The sequence below is a fragment of the Mobula birostris genome, chromosome 24 (genome assembly GCF_030028105.1).
Source record: "Mobula birostris isolate sMobBir1 chromosome 24, sMobBir1.hap1, whole genome shotgun sequence".
Taxonomy (NCBI): domain Eukaryota; kingdom Metazoa; phylum Chordata; class Chondrichthyes; order Myliobatiformes; family Myliobatidae; genus Mobula; species Mobula birostris.
Window position 1 is genome coordinate 17,938,407 of NC_092393.1, and position 12,841 is coordinate 17,951,247.

General features: G+C 42.3%; 1 protein-coding gene across 3 annotated transcripts in view; it reads left to right on the forward strand.

Moving 5' to 3' along the window:
* LOC140187173 (putative uncharacterized protein MYH16) overlaps positions 1 to 12,841 on the forward strand; it is a 328,506-nt gene that overhangs the window by 38,266 nt on the left and 277,399 nt on the right. The gene's annotated exons all lie outside the window — the stretch shown is intronic.

Here is a 12,841-nt window from a genome sequence, read left to right on the forward strand (position 1 = left end):
GTGCTGAGGCTCCTGTACGTTCTTCCTGATAGCACCAGCAAGAAGAAAGTATGGCCTTGATGGTGGGTGTCTCTGGGGATAGAGGTTGCTTTCCTGTGACAGCACTCCATAAACAGTAGATGCGTTTAATAGTGGGGTGGGCTTTGCCTGTGATGGACTAGGCCATATATACCACTTTTAGTAGGACTTTCCGTTCAAATGGCACTTGTGTTTCCATACCAGGCTGCGATGCAACCAGTTACTATACGTTCCACCACACATCTATGGAAGTCTGTCAAACTTTTAGATGTCTTGTTGAATCTTTGCATACTTCTAAGGAAGCAGAGGTGCTGCTGTGCTTTCTTCATAATTGCACTTACGTGCTGAACCCAAGGTAGGCCCTCTGAAATGGTAGCACTGAGGAATTTAAAGTTGCTGACACTCTCCAAGGATTAAGCTTTAAGCAGGGTTTGCGATCATAAGAAATACATTGAGGAAAGTTAATAACACCTTCGGTTGGCCCAGTAGAAGCCGTTGTGTTTGGATGTGCTGCCATCTTACTGGAAGACTTTACACCGCACGCTGTGGGAGCAGTGCTGCCAGGATAATCAAGGACACGACCCACCCAAGCAACAGACTTTTTGTCCCTCTTCCCTCCAGGAGAAGGCTCAGGAGTTTGAAGACTCGTATGGCCAGATTTGGGAACTTCCAACTGTGACGAGACTGCTGAACGGATCCTGACCTGGATCTGGGCCGTACCCTCCAAAGATCTGGACCTGCCTCTTGGTTTTTTTGCACTACCTTACTTTGCACTTTTCTATTTTCTATTCATGATTTATAATTTAAATGTTTAATATTTACTAATTTTAACTATTTTTAATATTTAATATTTGTAATCCAGGGAGTTTGAAGCGCAGAACCAAATGTTGCTGTGATGATTGTACATTTTAGTACCAATTGTTTGGCGACAATAAAGTATAAGGTATAAAGTATAAAGACTAGTGCTACAAAGTCCCACAACTCAGATCGCCCAGTTTAGCAAATTAACTGCATGAGAGAATGGTTTATGAAAGAGACCAACCAAGATCCTCAATATAAGATGGTTATTTTGTAATTGGGAATAAAACTGTAATCATTAAAGCATCATAAACACAAGAAATTCTGCAGCTCCTGGAAATCCAGAGGACTTCTTCCCCTTCCTTTTCTAGCACTGAAGAAGGCTCTCAGGCCAAAATGTGGACAGTTTATTTCTTTCCATGGATAATGCTGTCTGAATTGCTGATTACCTCCAGCATTTTACTCTGGGTTTCCATTATCAGCAAATTTTCTTGTGAGTTTGAATTACTGTTCCACTGTGAAGTCTCTGGAGTATGCCTAACCTGAAGAAGCTTAAATCTTCTCTTCAACAGAAACTTAGTGAGAACCTCTCTCTGTTCCCCCTCTGTGATCTCTTCTACTCTCCGACAGTTTGATCATATGCTCAGTCAGGCCTGCTACCACAGCCACGTGTCCTTCTTCAGAACTTGTCTTCACTGCCATCTTGTTCCACATGGCTTTCAGCTCCATCACCAGGCCTCCCAGTTTAGGCCTCGTGAGGAGCCCACATACCACTCAGGATCATTGTTTCCACACCATCACCAACCTCATCAACTCTGGAGATCTCCCATCCACTGCCACCAAACTCACAGTTCCCTACTTCACACTGCTCTTTTCTACCTCCTGCCCAAGATCCACAAACCTGATTGGCCAGGTAGGCCACCCACACAGGGCTGAAGGAACTCAGCAGGTCATGTCATGCTGCACCTATGGAAAAAAGTAACCAGTCGATGTTTTGAGCCAGGACACTTTACCAATACTGGAAAAAAGATGAGAGATCAGAGCAAGAAGGTGGGGGAGGGGAGGAAGGTTGTTTCTGCACCACTGAACTTGCGTCCACATAGATCGACTCCATTTTATCCCTCTTGTTGTGCCCCTTACCACCTACATCTGTGACACTTCATGCTCTTGATCTCCACAACAACTTTCAATTCCCTGGCCCTAATTGCCTCATTTTCCTCATGGATGTCCAGTCCCTATGCACTTCTCTCCCTTGTAAAGAAGTCCTCAAAGTTCTCTGTTTCTTCCTCAATAAAACATCTAGCCATTGATGACAATAACTAAGAGGAGGGGATAAAGGGGAAGAAAGGTGAGGTAATAACTGGCACAAATGGCATTTTTAACATCTCAAAATACTCTGACTCCATTAGTTGAGAGGGCATGGAGTACCCTTGTAGTATTTGCCTCTTATCTTCAATCTGCTACATGACATCATAGAAGCTTAACCTTAACCAAGAGGTTCACAACAGACCCAATCTTAAGACTGTCAATGTGCCAATATTTATCTCAGCCTTTCTCACTAAATGCTCTCATTTTGCTTTCAATGAGGTCCCAACTGTAGTGGGGCTACAGGAGTAAGGAGAAACTGTTCAACCGATGTTGCCTGTATTCTTGAACCAAAGTCACCTTGAATTCTGTCGCTCAGCTGCAGAACACAAGCAATGCATAATTATGCACATATTTGAAGGCCAAGAATCAAATGATTCTCAGTGTGTTCACTGAAGCAAATGAAACATTGGACCTTACGCCTAAACACCCACAAAACAGAAGGCCTCTCCCAATAAACCTCTGTTGTTCAATGCTACCCATTGACAACAAAGGGTCCACAAAGAAATGCTTGAAAATGTATACAACTTCCCCTACTTCAGGAGGCACCTTGAAATGAAGGCAAATATTAGAGATGAAATTCACTGTCTCTTTCTGAGGAAAGGCATGTTCGAAGATGAGTCGTTATCAGGTTTAACGGCAGTGGCATATTTTGTGAAATATGTTGTTTGCTGCAGTACATTACAATACATAAAAATGATAAATTACCATAATAAATATATATATAAATTAAATCAAATAGGTAGTGCAAAAAGAGAGCAAATGTATGTAGTAAGGAAATGTACACAGGCTCTTTGTCCATTCAGAAATCTGATGGCAGTGGGGAAGAAACTGTTCCTAAAATGTTGGGTGTGTCGTCAGTCTCTGTATCTTCTCCTTGATGGTGATGGGTGTCCTTAATGATGGACGCTGCCTTTTTTGAGGCATTGCCTTTTGAATTTATCCTTGATGCTGGGGAGGCTAGTGCCCATGATCATGTGTATGCGGCTTTCTGCAGCTTTTTCCAATCCTATGCAGTGGTCCCTCCATACCAACTGGTAATACAACTAGTTGGAATACTCTCCACTGTACATGTGTAGAAATTTACAAGAGTCTTTGGTGACATACCAAGTCCCCTTAAACTCCTAATGAAATATAGCTACAGTCACGTGTTCTTTGTAATTACATCAGTATTTTGAGCCCACGATAAGTCTTCAGAGATATTGACACTCAGCAACTTAAAACTACTCACCCTTTCCACTGCAGATCTCTCGATGAGGACTTGTGTGGTTTCCTTCAACCTCCCATTCCTGAGGTCCACAATCAATTTCTTGGTCTTAATGATGTTGAGGGAAAGGTGGTTGTTGTCACTTCACTCAACCAGCTGATCGCTCTCTCGCTCCTGTACTCCTGCTCATCACAATATATTCTGCCAATAATAGTTGTGTCCTCAGCAAATTTATAGATGGCCTTTGAGTTGTGCCCAGCCACAGTTATGGGTGCAGAGAAAGTAGAGCAGTGGGCTAAGCACGCATCCTTGAGATGCGCCAGTGTTGATTGTTAACGAGGAGGAGATGTTATTTCCAATCTGCACTGCCTGTGGTCAGCTGAAGAATAGCAAAGGGTTGTACAGAAGCCCAGGTTTTGGAGCTTGTTGATTATTACTAAGGGTATAATGGTGTTGAAAGCTGAAATGTAATCAATAAACAGCACCCTTGTGTGGGTATTGCTGTTGTCCAGGTGATTCAAGGCTGTAGATCTATTGTGACGTTAGGCAAATTGCAGCTGGTCCAGGTCCTCATTCAGGCAAGAGTTGATTCTGGCCATGACCAACTTATCAATGCATTTCATCACTTCGATACAGTTGTGGGTGGCTGTGGGTGTGATTGACCTAACAGAGGAAAATCGCAGTGCTCGGGTCTCTGGCACTGTCTGGCTCTGTGGCTCAGAAGGGAAAGGGGAAGAACAGGGACACTGTGGTGATAAGGGATTTGTTAGTTAGGGGAATGGATAGGTGGCTCTGTGGGGAGAATGAGATTCCTGGATGATATGTTGCCTCCCGGGTGCCAGCGTCTGGGATATCTCAGACTGAATTCTCAGCATTTTTAAGTGAGAGGGTGAACAGCCAGAAGTCATAGTCCATGTAGGTATCAATGACATGGGTAGGATGAGTGATGAGATTCTGCATAGGGAGTTCAGGGAGTTAGATGCTAATTTAAAGAGCAGGACCTCCGGGATTTGATCGCAGGACTGCTACCCGAACTAGGAAGATTGTACAGTTTAATACTTGGCTACGAGTTGGTGTAGGGGGGAAGGTATAAGAGTTTTTGATCATTTGGATCTCTTCCAGGGAAGGTCTGTACTGTTCAGAGGGATGGTTTGCACCTGCACTGGAGGGGAACTAACATCATTGTGGGAAGGTTTGTTAATGCTGCCCGGTGGGGTTAAAACTAGAGATGCAATAGGATGGGAACCAGAGTGCCAGAACAGTTATTGGAGAGGGCGTGCAGGTAGACGTTGGTAAGACCTCAGACAAAGTTAGGAATCAAAAGGTTTAGCATGGTGCAACTGCTGACCTGAGCTGCGAATGCTGTATTTCAGTGGAAGAAGCATCATACCAAAGTCAGATGGTAGAGAGGGTAGTGCTGAAGATGAGGTAGCTGGTTTACAAGCAGAGGCTATGTGTAGAGAGAAGAGGCTGTTGATGGGGCAAAATTGCAGTCAACAGGACGGGTTGCAATGTAAAAGGCAGACAAAATTGAAAAGGGTGAATACAGGACTGAAGGTGTTATATTTGAATGCATGCAGTTTACAGAATAAGGTAGATGAACTTGTAGCACAATTGCAGACTGGCATGTATGATGTTGGCGGCATCACTGAATCATGGCTGATAAAAGATTATAGCTGGGAGCTTAATATCCAGGGATACACATTGCATCGAAAGGACAGCAGGAAGGTAGAGGAGGTGGTGTTGCTCTGTTGGTAAAAAATGAAATCAAATCATTAGAAAGAGGTGACATAGAGTTGAAAGGTGTGAAATCATTGTGGATAGAGCTAAGGAACTGTGAGGGTAAAATGACCCTAATGGGAGTTGTATACAGATCCCCAAACAGTAGTAAGGATGTGGTCCACAAATTACAATGGGAGATAGAAAATACATGCCGAAAGCACAATGTTTTAATAGTCATGGGAGATTTCAATATGCATGTAGATTGGCAAATCAGGTTGGTGTTGGATTCCAGGAGGGGGAATTTCTAGAGAGCCTATGAGATGGCCTTTTAGGGCAGCTCATGGTTGAGCCCACTAGATGAGCTATTCTGAATTGGATGTTATGCAATGAACCAAAGTTGGTTAGAGAGCGTAAAGTAAAAGGGCCCTTAGGGGCAAGTAATCATACTATGATTGAATTCACCCTGAAGTTTGAGAAGGAATAGCTAAAGTCAGATGCATCTGTATTACAACGGAAAAAAGGGAATTACAGAGGCATGAGAGAGGAGATGGACAGAAATGATTGGTAAAAAACACCTGCAGGGATGACGGCACAGCAGTAAATGCTGGGTTTTGTGGAAGTAATTCAGAAGACACAGGATATATACATCCCAAAAAGGAAGAAGTATTCTAAAGGCAGGATGACTTAACTGTGGCTAACAAGAGAAATCATAGCCAAAGTCAAAGAGAGAGTATATAATACTGAAAAAAATTAATGGGAAGTTAGAGGATTGGAAAACTTTTTTTAAAAAAACTAATAGAACGGAACTAAAAAGTTATTATGAAGGTAAAGATGGAATACAAAAGTAAGCTAGCCAGTAATATTCAAGAGGATACCAAAAGTTTCTTCAAAAGAATCTGATTCTGATTTTGAGATGCATACAGTGTAAAAGAAGGCAAGAGAGGATATGAGGCCATTGGAAAACAATGCTGGAGAGGTAGTAATAGGGAACAACGAAATGGCGGACAAACTGAATAAGTATTTTGCATCACACATCAAAGTTGCTGGTGAACGCTGCAGGCCAGGCAGCATCTCTAGGAAGAGGTACAATTGACGTTTCAGGCCGAGACCCTTCGTCAGGACTAACTGAAGGAAGAGTTAGTAAGAGATTTGAAAGTGGGAGGGGGAGGGGGAGATCCAAAATGATAGGAGAAGACAGGAGGAGGAGGGATGGAGCCAAGAGCTGAACGGGTGATTGGCAAAGGGGATATGAGAGGATCATGGGACAGGACATCTGGGGAGAAAGACAAGGGGGGGGGGAACCCAGAGGATGGGCAAGGGGTATAGTCAGAGGGACAGAGGGAGAAAAAGAAGAGTGAGAGAAAGAATGTGTGTATAAAAATAAATAACGGATGGGGTATGAGGGGGAGGTGGGGCATTAGCAGAAGTTAGAGAAGTCGATGTTCATGCCATCAGGTTGGAGGCCACCCAGATGGAATATAAGGTGTTGTTCCTCCAACCTGAGTGTGGCTTCATCTTTACAGTAGAGGAGGCCGTGGATAGACATGTCAGAATGGGAATGGGATGTGGAATTAAAACGTGCGGCCACTGGGAGATCCTGCTTTCTCTGATGGACAGAGCGTAGGTGTTCAGCAAAGCAGTCTCCCAGTCTGCGTTGGGTCTCGCCAATATATAGAAGGCCACATCGGGAGCACCAGACGCAGTATATCACCCCAGCCGACTCACAGGTGAAGTCTGGGTAGCCTCCAACCTGTTGGCATGAACATCGACTTCTCTAACTTCTGCTAATGCCCAACCTCCCCCTCGTACCCCATCCGTTGTTTACTTTCATACACACATTCTTTCTCTCACTCTTCTTTTTCTCCCTCTGTCCCTCTGACTATACCCCTTGCCCATCCTCTGGGTTCCCCCCCTTGTCTTTCTCCCCGGACCTCCTGTCCCATGATTCTCTCATATCCCCTTTGCCAATCACCTGTCCAGCTCTTGGCTCCATCTCTCTCCCTCCTGTCTTCTCCTATCATTTTGGATCTCCCCCTTCCCCTCCCACTTTCAAATCTTTTACTAACTCTTCCTTCAGTTAGTCCTGACAAAGGGTCTCGGCCTGAAACGTCGACTGTACCTCTTCCTAGAGATGCTGCCTGGCCTGCTGCATTCACCAGCAACTTTGATGTGCGTTGCTTGAATTTCGGGCATCTGCAGAATTCCTGTTGTTTAGGTATTTTGCATCAGTCTTTACTGTGAGAGACACAAGCAGTATAGTGGAAGTTTCAGGTGTCAAGGGTCATGAACAGTGTGAAATTACCATTACCAAGGAGAAGGTTCTTGGGAAACTGAAGGGCTGAATGTAGATAAGTCACATGGATCACATGGTTTCACCCAAGGGTTCTGAAAGAGTTGGCTGAAGAGACAATGGAGGCATTAGTAATGATCTTTCAAGAATCACTAGATTCTGGAATGGTTCTGGAAGGGCTGGAAAATTGCAAATTTCACTCCACTCTTCAAAATCCAAGTACACTACATCAGCCAATTCTCCTTTGTCATCCTGCTTGTTATTTCTTCAAAGAATTACAACAGATTTGTCAGGCAAGATTTTCCTTGAAGAAACCATGCAGACTACAGCTTCAAGAAGAGAGAGATGTAGAAGAAAGGAAATTGTAAGCTAGTTTATCTGATCTTAGTGGTTGGGAAGATGTTGGAATCGATTATTAAAGATGAGGTCTCAGGGTACCTGGAGGCACATGATAAAATAAGCCACAGTTAACATGGTTTCTTCAAGGAAAATCTTGCCTGACAAATCTGTTGTAATCCTTTGAAGAAATAACAAGCTGGATGAGAAAAGAGAATTAGTTGATGTTGTGTACTTGGATTTTGAGAAGTCCTTTGACAAGGAGCCATATATAAGATTGCTTATCATGCTATGAGCCCATAGTATTTTATAGGGAAGATTCTAGCATGGATAAAGCAGTGGGTAATTGGCAGGAGGCACAGAGTGGGAATAAAGGGAGCCTTTTCACAAGGCTCCTAAAAAGTACACTCTTTTCCACACTTCACCACATATCCTAAACCCCCTTGAAACAGCTTCATATCTTTGTCACCTTGTTAAACTCTTAGGGTCATAACTGCTCAGAACTGAGGAGTGATTTTTGAGATGGGATTGAGAATCTGAAGTCCATTTGTTGGCAGCAAGCTGAGGCCCAAAGTAAAGGGCAGAAGGAGCCCAGCAGCTCTCAAACTAACCACAAAACCACTTCAGCGGGCACCTCCTGTCTCATGTTTGGCAAAGTCTGTGAGTTCTGCATTGGCTCCCTACTTCAAAACCCATAGAAATGGAACAGAGGCATCTTCAACCCTAAGACTTCTTACTAGATGAGGGGCAGGTAATGTTGAGGAAGCAAAGAGTCAGTAGAAGACTTGGACAGATTATAAAAATTGGTAAAGATGTGGTAAATGGAATATGGAGTAGGGAAATTTATGGTCATGCACTTTGGTAGAGCCCTCCACTAGAATTCCCAAGTCCATTTGCATTTCCAATTTTTGAATTTACTTTGTATTTTCAAAATGGGAAGTAAATGCAAAAATTGGATATGCAAAGGGACTTGGGAGTCCTATTGTAGTGTTCCCTAAAGGTTAAGATTAGAAATGTCATGTAAAATTTCTATAGATGCACAGTGGAGAGTATCCTGATTGGTTGTATCATAGCCTGTTTTGGAAATACCAATATCCGGATTTGAAGCCCTACAAAAAGTCGTGGATACAGCCTAGTCCATCACAGGAAAAGCGCTCTCCACCATTGAGCACATCTACAAAGAGCGCCAACATAAAAAAGCAAACTCCATTATCAAGGATCTCACCATCAAGATCACGCTCTCTTTTCACTACTGCCTTCAGGAAGGAGGTACGGGAGCCTTAGATCCTATGCCACTAGGTTCAGGACCATCACGATCCTGAAGACAACTTCACTCACCTCAACACTGAACTGATCACTGAACACAACTTATGGACTCGCTTTCAAGGACCCTAGAACTCATGTCCTCATTATTATTTATTTACTTATTCATTCATTGTATTTGCACAGTTTGTCTTCTTTCGGTAGCTTGTCAGTATTTGTGTGCAATTTTTCATTGATTCTATTATATTTATTTGTTCCACTTTGAATGTCCACAAAAAAATGAATGGTGGCATACATGTCTTTGATACTAAATTTTTGAACTTGCAAGTTGAGTCAATAAAAGAGGGAGCAAATGTGTTGTTAGCATTCATTACCAGAGAATTAGAATCTAAAAAAAAGATATACTGCTGGGGCTTTATAAGGCATCAGTCAGATCTCATTTGGAGTATTGTGAACCCTTTTGGCCTCCTTTACTCCCTGTACACCCATGACTATGTCGCCACCCACAACTCTAATCTGCTAATTAAATTTGCCGATGACACGACGTTGATTGGCCTTATCTCTAACAATAACAAGGTGGCCTACAGGGAAGAAGTCATCTCTCTGACACAGTGGTATCAAGAAAAGAACCTCTCTCTCAATGTCGCAAAATCAAAGGAGCATGTTGTGGATTACAGGAGGAATGGAGACAGGCTAACCCTTACTGTCATCAATGGATCTGGGTTTAAGGTGGTAAACAGCTTTAAGTTCCTCAGCATCCACATCACCGAGGACCTCACATGGTCTGTACACACCAGCTGTGTGGTAAAAAAGGCACAACAGCGCCTTTTCAACCTCAGACGGTTGAGGAAGTTTGGTATGGGCCCCCAAATCCTAAGAACTTTCTACAGGGACACAATTGAGAGCATCCTGACTGGCTGCATCACTGCCTGATATGGGAACTGTACCTCCCTTAATTGCAGGACTCTGCAGAGAGTGGGCGGATAGCCCAGCGCATCAGTTGTTGTGAACTTCCCATGATTCAGGATATTTACAAGGACAGGTGTGTAAAAAGGGCCTGTAGGATCACTGGGAAACTGAATCACCCCAACCACTATCTATTCTAGCTGCTACCACCTGGGAAACGGTACCACAGCATAAAAGCCAGGACCAACAGGCTCCGGGACAGCTTCTTCCACCAGGCCATCAGACTGATTAATTTGTACTGACTTAAGTGTACTCTATATTACATTGACTATTCCATTTATTATAAATTATTATAAATTACTATGATTGCACATTGCACCTTTAGCATAAAGATTTTCATTCCTCATGTATGTGGAAGATGTAAGATACAAAGTCATTTCAAAAGATGTGCTGTCGTTGGAGATGGTCCAAAGGAGATTCGTGAGAATGATCTTGGGCATGAAAGTGTTAGTGTACAATGATTGTTTGGTGGCTCTGGGCTGTACTTCTGGAATTTGGAAGATTGAGGAGGAATCTCATTGTAACCTATAGAATATTGAAAGTAAACAACAGGAATTCTGCAGATGCTGGAAATTCAAGCAACACACATCAAAGTTGCTGGTGAACGCAGCAGGCCAGGTAGCATCTGTAGGAAGAGGTGCAGTCGGCGTTTCAGGCCGAGACCCTTTGAATATTGAAAGGCCTGGATGTGGAGAGGATTTTGCCTATAACGGGGGGTCCTAGAACCGAAGGGTACAGCCTCAGAAGGCAAGGATGACAAATTAAAACCGAGTTTAGAAGGAAATTCTTTAGCCAAAGGGTGGTGAATCTGTGCAATTCATTGCCACAGATGGCAGTGGAGTCCAAGCTATTGGGTATATTTAAGCCAGATATTGATAGATTCTCGATGAGTAAGGGCGTCAAAGCTTGTGGGATGAAAGCAGGGGAATGGGGTTGAGAAGGAAAATAAATCAGCCATGATGGGCTGAATGTCTTAATTCTGCTCCTATGTCTTATGGTCTTATCCTAGACTATTGACTGCAATGCAAATGAAGGTATATAACGAGCGATGGATTTCTAATACCATCCAATACAAATCTTTACTCCCATCCGTTGGATTCTATGTTTTTGTTCTAAGGTTCTTTCAGAAGTCAAGAAAGAGGCGTAAAATCTTGTTGCTTCACGATCATTTTATGAAGTGCTAAGAGAACAAAGGAATTGAAAACTTAGAGTAGCAAAAGTCTAGTAGCCAAGAAAAAAAACAGTAAAAGACTAAAAGATAGTGAGGCAATGTGCACAGTTCTTCTTTATACCAATGATAAGAGACAATCCATTCAAATTTGTAGATCAGCAATTAGATAACCCCTTTTCAAATAATGCAATACTAAAGAAGCTTCCCAAATGATACAAATAACTATAACCACTATGGGACACAGTGAACAGTATGCATGTGCATACTGTGACCACTAGGAAACATACTAAAAAGTTACATCTATATAGGTAATAATATAAAATGCAAGCAAGCATAAATTATTAAACTGCAAAGAAAATAACAGTTACACAGTCTAATCCAACATATCCTACTTAATTCTTCTTGGGGTTAAATAGAAGGTGTACATTGTCTCTCTTCTTACTGTATGAAATTAATACTGAGTGTAGTTGGAAACCAGGAGTCAGGTGTTGAAACTAACACAGCTGCAGGTATGTCCTCTTCTTTGGTACATGCTGCTACTGAGGCATCTTCATGGCAATCAGCAAGTAAAAAATTTCAATTGTTAATAATTGTATTTAATTATCTATGAGGAATACTATGATAAGTAAAATTCCTTCACAGTCAAGAAGTGGTTGTGTGCTCAACCTCGGTGACTAATTAAATGTCAGATGCAGAGTGCCATACTATACATGTCAAAACACTCTCATTCCTTGCAATATTTCCATGATATTTGATCATTCTTAAGGTGTGGTCCATTGTTTTAACACCTCTATCTGATTTGTGCAGTGGAAATTCCATTAGTTAAAGCAATTCTGATCATGCGAGGGCTTAGAAGTGTTTCAGACTTCACATATTTCTGAGGTACAGAGCTGTACCTGGGTTACGGCAGCATTTTCAGAATCAGGTTTGTTATTATTGTTGACATACTTCGTGAAATTTGTTGTTTAGTGATACTGTAGCATAAAATGGAAATGAACAACAACAGTATGTGCAAGAGGATTACAGAAACAGCTGTGATTGGAAAACAAGCATGCATGGGAAGAATGGCCACCAGCCAGATTCACTGACCTGATGAGTGAAGGAGTCTGCTGAGCCCTCCGGCTATGCTCGGCTTGACACAACCCCCAACTGTTACAGCCTATTCTTATATAGGGGTGTCCATATGTCAGATTTTCACAAGTGAAAGAAGACCTGTCTTCTAGGCCTTTTCACTTCTGCAAAAATTAACCAATACAAAGAACTACCATCATAGATTGAAATGAGGCTTCATTAAAAAAATAGACTGAAAGAGCATAAGATGTAGGAGCAGAAATAGGCCATTTTGCCATTAAATCTGCTCCACCATTCAAGTCAAGTCAAGTCAAGTCAAGTCACTTTTTATTGTCATTTTGACCATAACTGCTGGTACAGTACACAGTAAAAATGAGACAACGTTTTTCAGGACCATGGTGCTACATGAAACAATACAAAAACTGCACTGAACTACGTAAAACAACACACAAACTATACTAGACTACAGACCTGCCCAGGACTGAATAAAGTGCACAAAACAGTGCAGGTATTACAATAAATAATAAACAAGACAATAGGCACAGTAGAGGGCAGTAGGTTGGTCTCAGTCCAGGCTCTGGGTATTGAGGAGTCTGATAGCTTGGGGGAAGAAACTATTACATAGTCTGGTCGT